This window comes from Microcebus murinus, chromosome 3 (genome assembly GCF_040939455.1).
Source record: "Microcebus murinus isolate Inina chromosome 3, M.murinus_Inina_mat1.0, whole genome shotgun sequence".
Lineage (NCBI taxonomy): Eukaryota > Metazoa > Chordata > Mammalia > Primates > Cheirogaleidae > Microcebus > Microcebus murinus.
Genome location: NC_134106.1, coordinates 81,410,484 through 81,427,043, shown reverse-complemented (window position 1 = coordinate 81,427,043; position 16,560 = coordinate 81,410,484).

Here is a 16,560-nt window from a genome sequence, read left to right as displayed (position 1 = left end):
ATGGCTCCACACACCATCAGCTACGGCATTTCTAGCTTGAGGCATTTAAGGACATCAGTAATGGCCATAGAGCTCTGCCTTACTTTGTGCTAAAAACTGCATCCTGGGAATTCCCAGATATTTAAACCCTCTGTCTTGGAATGGAACTTTCTGATATTTTGAAGACCACAAATGTCTTATGCCTCCTCAAACCGCAGTTCCACCACATATCTACATACAGGACTTCTTTTCTTCTAAGCTAAACACTATCTCTTTAAGCATACCTTAGATATGCACAACTCCCAGTCTCCTCCTCTCTGTTCTTTCTTTCTTTCTTTCTTTCTTTCTTTCTTTCTTTCTTTCTTTCTTTCTTTCTTTCTTTCTTTCTTTCTTTCTTTCTTTCTTTCTTTCTTTCTTTTTCTTTCTTTCTTTCTCTTTTTTTCTTTTCTTTTCTTTTCTTTTTTTTTTTTTTTTTTTGAGACGGAGTCTAACTCTGTTGCCCAGGCTAGAGTGCCATGGCATCAGCCTAGCTCACAGCAACCTCCAACTCCTGGGCTCAAGCAATCCTTCTGCCTCAGCCTCCCGAGTAGCTGGGACTACAGGCATGCACCACCATGCCCAGATAATTTTTTCTCTATATATTAGTTGGCCAATTAATTTCTTTCTATTTATAGTAGAGATGGGGTCTCGCTCTTGCTCAGGCTGTTTTCGAACTCCTGACCTCAAGCAATCGGCCTGCCTCAGCCTCCCAGAGTGCTAGGATTACAGGCATGAGCCACTGCACCCGGCCAGTTTTGGTTTTTTCTTACAATGTTCAAGTACTTGGTTGAAATAAGGCATAGTGAAGTATCTTGGGTATAGTCCAACAATTTAATACTACCACCTTTCTTATGTGATACTGTGATAAGAACAGTAATGACTCCCCAAGATGCCTGAATTCTAAAAATGATCACATAATCTCTGAACATGTTATGTTACATGGCAATATCCTGGATTAAACTAGTGGGTCCAATCTAATCATGTGAATCCTTAAAAGAAAAGCAGAAAATCTTTCCAGCAGAGCAGTCAGAGGAAGACACTTGACCCAGAACAAAAGGGTCTGAGGGCTATTGGTTTGGAGAGGAGGAAGGAGCCACAAGCCAAGGAATGTGCACAGCCTCTAGAAGCTGAAGGAGGAAAGAAAACAGATTCTCCCCTAGAGCCTTCTGGAAGAAAGACAGTGCTTTCAACACCTTGATTTGAGTTCAATGAGACCCCTGGGGAATTTAGACCTCCAGAACTATGGAATAGTTAATTTGCATTATTTTAACCCATTAATTTTGGGACAATTTGTTACACCACCAATAGACACTCAATACAGATGCTATTCTGTAATCCATGCAATATCAAATCAAATTAAGTTTTCTGCAGGGGAGGGGAATACATCTTCAAGAAGTGCTGCTTGAGAACTTGTGAGAGTCCAGGCATTTCATGAGAATGAAGGTTACAATACGCAGGCTCTGACCTTGAGGAGTTCATGAGATAGTTGCAGGGGCGGGGGAGTGACTCATTAGAACAAAGTATGCAGAGGTTGTGATAATGACTTCTGGTCACTCTGGACACATTTTGCTGCTCCCCCATCCACCCCCTCCCTGGATCAGTGTGGTCGTGGTTGCTGTGGTCATGCAGCTTGGGTTGTAGGTGACAGCATGTTGTTGTTTGGAGAGAAGGAAGACTCTGTCAGATAGGAAGGTTTTATTTACTTTATTTATATTTCAATGGTTTATGGTAAAAAAAATTCCATGCATTATTGCTAAATCCTTAATACACACACATACACAAAATTTTTAAAAATCTATAGAACAGTATAGGACTTTGTTGTTGCTACCATTCATTTCAACTTTGGTCTTTGTCACAGAAAAACATCATCTTTCTGGAGTAGGTTCATCAACTAATAACGTTTTTCCCACCACGATTGCTTTATCTAAAAAAGTATAAGCATTGATATAAAAATGTTGCCAATAGAAATGTAGGACAGGGCAGAGCCCCAAGACATGTCATTAAAGACCACTCTCAGTAACCAGGTATGTTTATTAAATCAGTCATTAATGCAAACAATTTAAGTATTTCCAAACATTCATGTGCATGCATCTACTGGAGAAAAATATCATAGACTACTTTTGATATCATAAGACTGAGCCCCTTCAGCTCAATCATTCCCAGCACTGAGCATGATGCTCGGCACACATCAGGCACTAAAATAAAATAAAAATCAATCTGTATTAGGACTCTTGGCTGAGACACAAATACATGACCTCCTGAGCTATCCAACTGGCACTCGAGCTCGGCAGAACAGCGCTTACCCAGCCCAGCTTGTTCTCTATTAAGCTCTAGAGAGCTGGATTGTAGCAGGGTGCCTGTATCCTATGCAGATGTTCACAAAACACCTTTTCAGAAATCCATGTTAGACTTTTGTTGAGAAATGAAATGGACCTAACCACCCAGGGAAAAAACTGTCTTCCTTCTTCAGAAAATTGGACATTTGCCTGTCACTTGAAACTTCTCTGATTTTCCATGATTCCTAAAGTATTTCTAACAGCCATTCAGTGTCTCTTCCACAAGTTCTGTAAGCAGCCTAAGAACATGTCTATGTACTGGGAGGTTGGATAAACAGCTGTACTGGTCTTATGATCTCTTTGCAAATTCAAATGTAGGATTTCGCTTCCCTTTCACTCTCTTTTCTAGTGAAAGGCCAGGAGATGAGGGGAGATAGCACCAACCCCAGCTCATCATAATCCTAGAAGAAAACAGCTCCATGGCATCTGTAAGTATCTGTCCCACATGGCAGTGGTCCCCAACCTTTTTGGCACCAGGGAGTGGTTTCATGAAAAACAATTTTTCTCATTTTTCCACAGACTTGGGGTAGGGGGGATGGATTAGGGATGATTCAAGTGCATTGCATTTATTGTGCAATTTATTTCCATTATTATTACACTGTAACATATAATGAAATAATTATACAACTCACCATAATGCAGACTCAGTGGGAGCCCTGAGCTTGCTTTCATGCAACTAGATTGTCCCATCTGGGGGTGATGGGAGACAGTGACACCCGAAGTGTGTTGCTTGTGTCCAGTCTACTCCATAATCTTGTTTTGGTTGCTCACTACAGAAAACCCTGTTTCACAAAGACAAGATGTTGGAAATGGAAGCAGGCTTTTCAGTACTTTTGTGGCAATCTCAGGATATTCCACCTTGACTTTAAACCAGAACACTTAGAGATTTGAAGTTGTCTCAAACATACTTTTAAGGCCACCATCATTTGCAATCTTAAGCAGTTCACCCTCTTCTAGCCACGGACAAAGTTGATTTACCTGCCTTGCTTACAAATGGGTGATGAATCCATTCCTTCCCAGTTCAGGAGTCTTTTGTGGTTGGGAGGTAATGCTCAAATTATTTTGAGAGCTGAGATAGGTGATCATGCACCAGCTGGGAGAAAGAAGGCCCTGGCTCAGTCTCTTTCAAAATCTCTGCTAATGTTTGAAACATGTCAAAAATCCCAATGTTTACTAGTCACTCCTATAATTCCAGTTTGTCTTTGAATGCAGCCACCTCATCTGCTGACTTGAACACAGTTGTCATTGTCTCATAAAGTGACAGATTGAGTTCATTGAGCAGGTTGAATATGTCACACAAGTAAGCAAGTTTTGTGACCCATTGTGTGTCACTGAAATGTGCTGCCAGTGGTGACTGTTTTTTCAAAAGAAACCTCTGGAGCAGCTCTCATAACTCAAAAACTCTGGCCAGTGACCCACCTTTAGAAAGCCAGTTCACTTTTGAGTATAAGGGAAGACGTGTGTGCTCTGCGTCCATCTCCTCACAGAAATGAGTGAACAGACATGCGTTAAGGGTATGTATTTTGATGTGGTTGATAATTTTAATCACATTCTGCAAAATATTGTTTAGTTTAGGTGATATTTTTCTGCTAGCCAGCATTTCTCTATGGATGACACAGTGCATAGACGCACATTCAGAAGTGACCTCCTTCACCCAAGTAGTAAAACCAGAAAGCCGTCCAGTCATGGCAGTGGCTCCATGAGTGCATATACTGACACAAAATTCAGATTTCCTAATATGTAATCATTCAAAGACTTGAATTATTCTACAGATTGAATTATTCTACAAAAGTGCACATAATGCATCCTCATGCACATCCTCCTGAAAAATATATTGCACAAAAACAAGCATTTTTGCTTTGTTATCATCTTGTCAACCTGGATTGCATACCATGGTGACTCATTAATGGTCTTCAACAATGGTGCCTCAATATCCTCTGCTTTTTCATCAGTTCATCTAGTTATGGTGCTAGCTGAAAGAGGAATGCTTGTCACCTTCTGAACTGCAGCCTCTCCTAAAAGTTCATGCCAAGTGTCCTCAGCAGCAGGCAGGATCAGCTCTTCACCAATAGTAAAGGGCTTCTTAGCTTTAGCAGTGTGGTTAGCCACTAAGAATGATGCTCTCAGTGCAGACACATTTGATGAAGTGCTGGCCTTCAATAATTGCTTCTATTCTTCATGTTCACATTTTTTTTTCTTTTGAAAAACTCCAAAAGCTTCTTTTAATGCAGGGTGCTTGATCTCCATGTGGTGAAGCGGTTTTGAAGGTTTCATGGCTTCCTTCAATAGCAGGTCACCACGTATTATACAAAGCACCTTGGAAAATGTGAAGCTCCTGTTGCAATGAACCTGTAATTTAAGTAGGACTGCTGGCATTTTCTTTTAAATGCAGCTTTCAATTTGTCAGCAGTGTTAGAGTCCTCTGCTGTCTTATCATTGGGTCTTCCCCCCTTTTCCAAGAAGCTCTCCAGCAACATTTGTTTTTTACTCATTTTTGCTGGGGTTAGATTGTGGGCTTTCCAAGGGAGTGGAGGGCAGGGAGACACATTGGTGTGACCAAAGTGCCATAAGGTCTCCAAGAGGAGAGGCCACTATAAAACCTATCACCAGATACTGTTTAATTGTCACTTGCCACTCACTGATAGGGTTTTGATGAGTCTGCAAGCTATTGATTTGTTATGGCCTATGTGCAGTCAAACCTCTCTGCTAGTGATAATTTGTATTTCCCCAATACTAGCATCACCACCTTAGCTCCACATCAGATCATCAGGCATTAGATTCTCATAAGGAGTGTGCAACCTAGATATCTTGCAAAGGATCTAGGATCTCAAGATCGATCCTGTGGGAGAAATTGATTGTCCACAACATAAATTGAGGTGAATGATAACAGCTAATATTCATGAGCCCCTACCATGTGGCAAGCACCAGGATGAACATATTAAACACCTTGAATATGAGTAAATCAGGTAAGGTTTCAGTTGGCAGAATATGAAGCAACCATTGTCTCTGTGGGCATCCACTCCCTTGGGTAGAAATTTTATCATTTAAAAGTCTTCGTGGTAGTAGGAGTTAAAAGTGTTCTAGTTCTATGAAGAAGGAGAAAGATAGGAAAAGAGGGATCTCCACGGAGTCCCACTGCTAAAGGTAATTCACAATAATTTATGGGTTATGTTTCTATCATTATTTCCTGAATGTTACCCCTCCACTTTGTTTAAGAATTTTAGCCCGTTCTCACCATGCTCCGGAGTCTAAATCCCCGGATCACCTGGGGGTGATCACCCAGGATACAATGAGCCTGGGGACAAGAACAGAAACTGCAGGTACCAGGTCCACTCCCCAAGGAGGTACCCTCCCTCCTTGCTGGGATAGGGAACAAGGGTCTCACTAATCTAAGAAAAGTGGGAATTTCCTTTCGCAGATAAGTGATCTTGAACAAATGGTTCAACTTGCTGAGTTTCAGTTTTTTATGTGGAAAATGGGAACAATGCTTCAGAAGATTGTTGGAGGCATTAGGGAAGATGGTGAGTGTCAAATTACTTGGTGCTCCTATATATTAGACTTCTGTCCTGACTTTAGTAGAAGATCATTTTTTTTTTTTTTTTTTTTTTTTTGCGACAGTCTCACTCTGTTGCCCAGGCTAGAGTGAGTGCCGTGGCGTCAGCCTAGCTCACAGCAACCTCAAACTCCTGGGCTCAAGCGATCCTGCTGCCTCAGCCTCCCAAGTAGCTGGGACTACAGGCATGCGCCACCATGCCCGGCTAATTTTTTTTTTTTTTGTATATATATTAGTTGGCCAACTAATTTCTTTCTATTTATAGTACAGACGGGGTCTTGCTCTTGCTCAGGTTGGTTTCGAACTCCTGAACTCAAACGATCCGCCCACCTCGGCCTCCCAGAGAGCTAGGATTACAGCCGTGAGCCACCGCACCCGGCCAGAAGGTCATTCTTGACAAAGAAATTCAAAAGCAAATAATAAAACAAAATTAAAGTACAAAAAATAAAATTCCCTCTGCTAGCATTCCAGATCCAACTCCAGTCTATTTCCCCAGTCCAATTTCTCATCAGGTACCTCGAGGGCCCCTGTATCCATCTTCATGCAGTCATCTTCCCTCCTGGGCTACCAGCAGCCCTCCAAACCTTTGCCTGCTCTGCCCCCCTCTGACTAGAAGGCCCCTCTCTTCCATCTACTGGATAAACCCTTCATTAGTCCATTCAACCAATATTTATCAAGTGCCTACTGTGAACTACATGTTCTTCTAGGGGTTGATTTAACTCTGCAAAGAGTTAACTCTTTACGAGTTAACCTTATGTAACCTCTAATACTTTTTTCATATCTGTTTAATCACTCTCTCCCTTTCCTAGACAGTTTTTGAATCCATATGTCTTGGAACCAATTGAGGCAAGAAATGTTTGTTCAATGAACAGATCAGTTTAACAATGAATGAACACATGAATGGAAGTCCCACATACCATTTGACGCTTTATTCTTAAAGATGTTACTGGGGACATTGGCAGAAATGTCTGAGTGCTAAAACAAGCTGCACTTCTACAGACCACTACTGCTATTTTTAATCTTACAGACACTGAAAATATTGATGCATTTAACAAATATTTGCCAACTACGTATCACTTGCCTTGCCTGCTGTGTCCTGGGTTGAAGACAGTGAATAGAATGTGCTCTTTAACCTACACAAGGTAATATTCTCCCATGACCGAGAGTATTTCTCTCTCACCTTGCTACCTTGAAAGCTCAGAGGCTACTCACAAACAGTGTACCAGCTTTCACCCTGCCTTCCCTGACTTCCTTCCCGTGTGCCCTGACTTTCTCTCACACACATATACACCTTTTTAACCTATATTTTGTATATGTCTATGTACTCTGCTTCAAATCATTTTAAGAACAAGATAACCACCAAACAATGAAGAAACCAACAAAGACTATTTGTGAAATCAGGTATTAGAAGGAATAACGTGCCCAGCTAAGAACACCAGTTTAGCTTGGTTTGGTTTTGCCATTTGGAAAACTCTTTGAATTCTTGGTTGTCCCTCCCTTTTCCCCCTCACCCTGATTACTTACGCTGTCATAATTTCATCTGTAGATCCTCTTGACTTCCTGCAAATAACATCTCTTTAAGAGTCTCTATTCGTTTAGAGAAATTATAGTGAAAATGTTTTAAATTTAAATTTCTTAAATTAAAAATTTATCTTTTAAAGTATATCATGAACATTCCAAGGTATGATAAATTCCCCCCTTGGTTTTCACAAGTTAAATAAAACTTAACAACCAAAGCCTGGGTGGCCTTAAACAAGGGGAGGGAAGGCTTCCCCTGTTTTGATCCAATGTCTTTTTATTCAGTTAACTGTGTTTTTTTTTTGTTTGTTTGTTTTTTTAAATCAGTAGATATACTGAAACTTAGCAGAAATCTCAGATTATTTTTAATTTGTGAGTGATAATGAGAAAAACATCCTTTTTTCTAAGGTCAAAATTCCTCATCCTGATATTTCAATATTCCTAATTATCTCAAAATATTTAATAAAACTATTTAAACATTCTCAAAACAAAATTAATTCTAGTCCACTTTTGTTTATGTGAATAAAACACAAGCATGACAGTACTTGGCACCCAACGATGCTGAACAAATTGTAAACAGATATGGAAATCAAACTCTCATGCCTTCTATAGACTGGGAGTGCATGTTCCAGAAAACTCGAGTAGTTTACCTTAAAAAAACTGCAGCATCTTTTTGGAAAATTTAGGGTAGATTCTTTTTTATTTTTTTCCATGTGATGATATATTATACGTCTACAATACCTTGTCTGCCATGCTAATATACAAAAGTCTCTGAAGACCAAAAGATTTTGGCAAAGCATATCTGATTGACAGGAGACAGGAGGCTGTATATGAACTACAGTATGGATTCCCATATATTTTATTGCATAAATATGAATGTGCTTAATTATAGGGCTCCCCAGCTTCCACTATGGGTGTTATACAATGTAGAGTGTATGCACCATTTACTTTTGTAAAATCCACAAAATTCTGAGTGCTAAACACATCTGGCTCAAAGGGTTACAGATACGGGATATGGCCCATAGTTCTAGATATAGGACAATAGACTGAGTGATAACCCTAAGATCAATTGCCTTCCTACTACCATTATTGAAACAGATTTTTACTGCCTATGAACTATATGCCTCTGTGATTCTAATGAGCCTTTAAATTTCAGTTTGGTATTATAGTTTGTGGTTCTTGTGTGACATCCTTTCCACTACCTCCCCCATTCACCAATATGACAAAAGGGCCATATCAGAATAATTTTTAAGGATTATTTACAGGTTTTCTAGTCTTACACATAGCACAAGCACAACAAATAAACTCTATTGGGGCCATAAGGGGTTCAGTTTTGTTACATCCCTAACACCTAGCACAATGCTGTAGGTAGCTGCTCAGTAGGTTTAGCTATCAATCTTAAAGAGTTGAATTAAATTGGTTTGAATACTGCCATCTGCTGGCAAAGGCAAAATTTGCATTCCATAGTACACTGGTCAACTGTTGGGATTTTTATAAATCAAAAAAAAATGTATTGTAGGACAAGGACTTACTAGTTTTATAGTATTTGATGCTGAACAGCCTTAATTAAGATGGTGTCACCAAAGTACCAAGGCTATAGTGAACAGCTTTCGTTGAACAGAACTATATCCAGATCCACAGGCTCTTTCACCTCATTAATTTAGGCAGTTTACTCTCCATTAAATTGAGGGTTACTCACACAAGAACTCGCATAAAGAGAATTATATTACAAAAGTATGTTTCACTTTGCAAAAGGCTTTTTTGCCTAGCTCCAGGATATATTTCATAAAGAATTCTATTAGTGCACTTAAGTACAGTAACTCTTTAAGGGGGAAGGGGATTTAAAATTTATTTGCTAAAAACCTCCCTCCCTTCAAATGCAATCAACACACAATAAAAGATTTTAGAAACAAAACTGGGGACCAAAGGGGAAAATATCTTATACATAAAATTAGAAATTAAAATGATGACTTATAGAAATGCATCATTTTATAAATAAATATATAATTTAAACTACTGGAATTTCAATTTAGTTAAATCATCCTTTTGTTTAGTTGCAGTTAAAATAATTCTCTCCGAAGGTGCATATAATACTCCATAAGCTAGAAACTGTGTAAATGTAAAGGTTTTCCTCTTCTATCCCTTGGTCATAAAAGTGCTTTTCAGGTATCTTATGTGCAATGACTTGAATCTTAATTTAGAGAGAGAAATTTTCATTTATCCTTGGCTCTGGGGTATGTTGTCTTTCCCTGAAATACCTTCATTATTAGGTCCTTTTTTTTTTTTTTTTTTAGGAGAAATGTAGATGGCCTTGCTCCTCTCCAGTTGTCTTTCCAGAAGAGGCCCTTGTAAGAGGCTCTAATGCACCCAGCATGTCACATGCCCTCAAGGAAAAGACAATCTATTTGGTGAGAAAGGGAGTGGAGGGCAGGGAGACACCTCAATTTGACCATAGTGCCACCAGGTCTCTAAGAGGAAAAAAGAGTTGGTGTGAACATAGAAGTGGTCCATGGAGAGGCTGCTGGCTACAGAATTGATGGAGGTGTTACCAGTTTCTGCATAGATGACTCCACAGTCTTCTCTTCGTGTTCTGCTCAGCCACATCTTTTAAGTTCTGTTATTTAGTTACATATGTGGTATGGGGTAAGCACTTAAAAATTAGAACGTAACAGGATACTCAACACGACAGCTATTAATAAATAACAAAAATGACAACAGCAACAAAATAATAATGCCCAGTGCTTGCAGTGCACTTAGGTTCTCAAGTGTTATTTTAAGTGCTTTGTGTTTATTGACTCAATTTAATCTCCACAATAACCCACTTCAATAAGTGTTATGATATCTACCCTTTTATCTATGAGGAAACTGAGGCAACTCTGAATCTCTCTGGGTGGGGTTTCTTGGCCTAGGCACTTGTTATGGACTGAATTGTGTCCTCTCAAAATTTACATGTTGCCCTAACCCCTGATGTGACTGTATTTGGTGATGGTGTCTATAAGTGGGTAACTAAGGTTAAGTGAGGTCATATGGGTGAGGCCCTGATTTCATAGAAATGGTGTCCTTATAAGAAAAAGAAGAAACATCAAAGAGCTCTCTCTCTCTGGGTACACACAGAGAATAGGTCACATGAGGACGCAGCAAGAAGTTAGCTGAGTACAAGCCAGGAAGAGAACCCTCACCAGAAACCAACCTGCTGGCACCTTGATCTTGGACTTCCAGCCTCCAGAACTGTGTGAAGATGTCATTGTTTAAACTGCCCAGTCTATAGTAATTTTTTATGGCAGCCTTGACAGACTAATACTGCACTATTGCCATATTGGATAGATAAGTCTTTGCTGTGTGTTGTGAGATGTTTAGCAGCCTTCCTGGCCTCTACCCACTAGATGCCAATAGCACCTCCCCCAGGTTGGAACAATCAAAAATGTGTACAGAGAGGCCAAGTGCCTATAATTCCAGCACTTTGGGAGACCCAGGTAGGAGGATCACTTGACGCCAGGTGTTTGAGAACAAACTGGGCAATATAGGGAAAACCCATCTCTAGAAAAACATTTTTAAAATAAGCAGGTGTGGTGGCTCATGCCTGTAGTCTCAGCTACTCAGGAGGCTAAGGCAGGAAGATGGCTTGAGCTCAGGGGTTCGAGGCTGCAGTGAGCTATAATCATGCCACTGCACTCCAGCATGGGCAACAGAATAAGACGCTGTTTCTAAAATTTTTTTTAATTAAAAGTAATTATCTACAGAGAGGCAAGTGTGGTAGCGTGCACCTGTAATCCAACAGAGTGAGATCCTGTCTCAAAAAAAAAAAAAAAAAAAAAAAAAAAAAGATCTACAGAGATTGCTAAATGTCCCCATTGGAAACCACTGCTCTATGGGATCATTACAAAACTTCCTCCTCCAGAGTCTGAGAGAGAATGAGCTGAAGTGGCACTTATCCCTGTACCAAAATTCAAATTCACTCAATTTTTATTTATTCACCCATTGGATTGGATACCTGTAAAGGCCACTGAGAATCTCCACTAGTCTTTAATTTCATAACGTTTTGACAGTTTGACATTTGGTAAAATGTTCTATTATGGCAAATCAGGAGGATGGACAAAAGAAAAAAAAACAAAAGATTTTGGAAAGGAGAACTTCTGCTTTAAGGAAGACTCAGATGGCAGAATTTCCTTAAGACAGAAGCAACATCAACAGAAAAAAGACGTATGTGTGACTGTCCTATGACAACCATGGGAGACACATACAAGTTAGTTTGTTTCATTTTTCAAACTTTGTGCATAGAATAGTAAAGTTCTGGTAAGGTCCAGTAAAGCTTCTATTGTGCCACTTTATATTAAACACCGAATTTTTAAAATGTGTTAGCAAAAATGCTTACTCTGCTTTCACTAGTAGAAAAATATGCAGAAAACAAGCACTTCAGAGTTCAAATCAGAAAATGAAACATCGTGGAACACAAATGAATTTGTGTAAGAAGCATACTAATTAGATATAATTTGATTTCTTTTGATTTTTGAGGTGTTAGGTAGCTATCTTTTTCTGCTTCATTTTTTAAAACAAATGTTTATTTATTATAAATTAGTTAACATGATCACTAGATAGAAAACTGGGAAATAAGCAAATAAAGAAAACACAAGTCCATGTAATCTCACCACCTAGATATAATCACTGGAAACATTTTGATGTATGTTTTCTCATTCCTTGCAGCATGCATACATATACACATCTAATTGTTTTGTGTGCAGTTTGGGAGGCAAATATTTGTATTTTTTACATAGAAATTAGACAGAGGCGGTTTGTGTTTTAAACACTACATAGTCATGCAAATAGAAAAAGGTCTTGCTTTGAACAGGATGGAATTCATTCCTTGTGAAATGTACATATATATGTACACACATACATAAATGCTGTTTTATACATAATTATGAAATGTCATGTTTCCAAAATCGTTTCATAATAGATGATTGGTTTGAGGTTTTCTTTAAGGCAACTTTTTTGAGGTATAATTTGTATACCATAAAATTATCCCAATTAAAGTGTATAGGTCAATGATATTTAGTATATTAGAGTTTTGTGGCCATCGCCACAATCTACTTTTAGAATATTTTCATCCCCCAAGTTAGAAATTTCCTGTTAGCAGTCACTCCTTACTCCTGGCAACCACTAATCTACTTTCCATCTCTGTGGATTTGCCTATTCTGTATATTTCATATAAATGGAATAATTCAATATGTGGTCTTTGTGACTAGCTTCTCTCACTTAGCATAATGTTTTTGAGTTCATCTATGTTGTAAAATGTGTCAGTACTTCATTTTTTCTTATTACTGCATAATATTTCACTGTATTTATATACTCCTTTTATTACAAATAATGTTGATATTTCTAAAGCAAAAATGTTCTTATTCTACTTTTTAGAAAATAAGTTCAGGATCTTAAGTTGTAAACCAAAGTGGGATAATTAAGGGTAAAAAGTTTCAATTCTTTGAAATATGTCCAATTTAGGGCACTAAATTTATCTCTTTAAAATGCATAAATCCAAGAATCCGGTCCATTTATTGTGATAAATTTTACCAGCAGTCTTGGATTTGTGTCACCCATTATTTATTTATAGTCATTGCTGAAAAGGTAGACAGCTTGAAATTACCTTCTTCCTCCAAAACTGTAAGAGTGGTGGAGAATCAAAGCTTCAATAATGGGGGAGATGTTTTAAGACCTATCTTAATGAAAGAGCAAAAGGAAGGTTGGTTGGAATTAATGTAAATTCTTCTCAGATAATGTCATTTTTATGTTCTTAGTTTAATTTGACAATTCAGAATAAAAAATGAAAGAACAAAGATGAGAGGAACATCCCTGTTTAACTTAGGAGGTCAAAGCACTTATAATGTTAATCCTTCTTTATAACATTGTTAACATCTTACATAAGGAAAATGGAAGCAGATTGCAATTAAGAATTTTGTTTTATTTGTTTATTTTTTTTTTTAGTCCTAGTAAAAGTCATCCTAGACTGACAAATAGAATTTAAGCAATTGACAAATGATAACTTTTATAGAGTGCCTAGCATAGGAGCCACCACTTTGCAGATAATCTATTAAAAGTTTGTTCCATACCCCTTTTCCACTCCAACCTGAGTACTTCCCCAGTTCTCTTTAGATAAGAACAGATGCTTTATCACGTTGACTTAGAATAATATATGTAGTACACCGCAACAGATTAGGAAAAGTCATCCTAGACTGACAAATAGAATTTAAGCAATTGACAAATGATAACTTTTATAGAGTGCCTAGCATAGGAGCCACCGCTTTGCAGATAATCTATTAAAAGTTTGTTCCATACCCCTTTTCCACTCCAACCTGAGTACTTCCCCAGTTCTCTTTAGATAAGAACAGATGCTTTATCACGTTGACTTAGAATAATATATGTAGTACACCGCAACAGATTAGGAACAGAGAGATCAATGCCAGTAGCAGAAAGAGATAGACCCAGAACCTAGAGAACCCAGCTGGTGAAGAGCATTTCATTGAGGGGCAAACTGTCTACAGCAAACTATTATTATCACCTGGATTTCCCAGTTACTTTGACATTGGATTGGAGCTATACATCTGAATTCTGGTGATTTGTGAAGACATGAGAAGTTACTTCCAATCCAAGGATTTTGAGAATGGGTGGGACTTATTCATCTCTCACATTGCCCCTGAAGGCAATTATGAAGACCATGTATCAAGAGCTACAAGATGGAGAGGCATGGATCCCTGAGTTATAATAAGGAAAAAAAGCTGCCTGAAAGTTGCCTGACCCTCACAGGGTGTTACATGAGCAATCAAAAAGCTTTCTATCTTGACTTTCTGAGGCTTTAGGAGTTGATTTGTAATTGTGGCAGAAGAGCTAGCCTATTCTGACAAATGCATTGCTCATCTAAAAAGCCCTTGAAGACCAATATTATTCCAACACAGAATACTTATCAAAATTTCTAATAAGGGCACTGTTAGATGTTTGAGATGTTTAAGACCACAGGAATCTTGTCACAGCTAAAGCTGTCTATATGAATCTTTCTGGACATAACAGGCCATCTGGATGTTTTTTGTTTGTGTGTTTTTTGGTTTTTTTGTCTTTATTGGGGGGGGGCAGGCACCAAGGATCTCCATTTTCTACTTTCCCTTAAGCTCTACACTTCATGTTTACATGGCATCTCAACTCAACATGGAAAGATCACTTTCCTACCCACCACATACCTGCCTGACTCTAACCACTGCCCAGAGGCTCCTGTTGTCATAACCTCTGCCACCATATTTAACAATTTAGATATTACCATCCTGAATTAGACATGTGTTTAATATGCATGTTCCTTGCTCATTAATATTTGAGTAGTGATAATTTTTATACTTAAAACACTACTCAAAAATGTAGACTTAGTTGGATCTTCATTTTTTCTTACATCTCTTATAACTGCAACTATACAGATTATGACACTATCCCTGGCAAAATCAGTTTCCAAAAAGACAAGATCAACACACACTCTTATACTGAAGGACTAGCAGAAAGGAAGTTGTGCTCACCTCTAACCTATACACAAAAAGGTGTGTGTGTGTGTGTGTGTGTGTGTGTGTATAAAACTATGTACTTTCCTATATAGCACGTTGAGCTTTCAATAAAATACTACAAAAGATACAAAAAGCAAGAAAATAACAGAGTCTGAGTTCCACTTGCAGGATGGCAGCTTGAGGAGTTCCATCAACCCATTCCCCAGTAAAACAAGTAAAACTTGTGAAAAGTATTTACAGTGTCCAACCATTTAAAGTCTAAAAAAATGGTCTTAAAGGTATATAGCAAATGATGAAATATTTATTAAAGAAAATCCACTAAGCATTCATTATAACAACAAGACTCTGTGATTCAAGCAAGGGAACAATCCTTCACCCACAAAATATATAAAAATTAAGTCAAAGGGGACCTGAGGCTTAAATCTAAGGGCTAAAAGTATGAAATTCTTAAAAGACAACATAAGAATAAATCTTCAGGGCCATGGGTTAGGCGATGGTTTCTTAGATATCACAGACCACACGCAGCAAAATAAAGCATAGATACACTGGAAACCATCAAAATTTAAAACTTTCATGCATCAAAGAACTACCAAGAAAATATAACCCATATAATGGGAGAAGGTGTTTGCAAATCATATACCTTGTAAGGGACTTGTATATAAAATATGTAAAGAACTCTCATAACTCAATAATAGAAAGAAAAAAATAACAATTAAAAAATGAGCAAACTATCCAGATCAATATATCTCCAAACAAGATATACAAATGGCTAATAAACACATGAAAAAGACTGAACATTATTAGCCATCAGATAAAAGTAAATCAAAACAATAATGGAATACCACCTCCTATCCACTAGAATGCTATAATCCAATTACAGATAGTAAAAAGCAGTGGTGAAGATGTGGCGAAATTAGACATCTCATAAACTACTTGTGGGAAAGTGAAATGATGTAGCCAATTTTGAAAACAGTTTGACAGCTCCTCAAAAGTTTAAACATAGAAGTACCATCAACCCAGTAATCCTAGGTCAAGGAAAATAAAAACATATATTCACACAAAAACTTGTACGCAAATGTTCATAACAGCATTATTCATAATATGTCCAAATTAGAACCAACCCAATGTCCATCAATTGATGAATGGATAAATGAAATGTGGTATATCCATGCAATAGAATGTTATTTGGCATACTTGCTACAACATAGATGAACCTTGAAATTAATGCTAAGAAAAAGAAGCCAATCACAAGGGAAAATATATTGTATGATTCCATTTAAATGAAATATAGAGAATAGGCAAATATGAAAAGATGGAAAGTATATTAGTTGTTGCCTAGGGCTGAGGAGGATTGGGGATTTGGAAGGTGATATCTAAAATGTATAGGGTTTTTATTGGAGGGTGATTAATATATTCTAAAATTGTGGTGATAGTTTTATAACTTTGTGAATATACTGAAAGACATTACATTTTATATGTTAAATAGGTGAATTGGATAGTACACAAATTATACCTTCATAATACAAGAGAGAGGGAGAGAGAGAGAGAAAACATTCTGAAGAGACTAAGCAATCATTACATGCAAATCCACATATGACAAAGA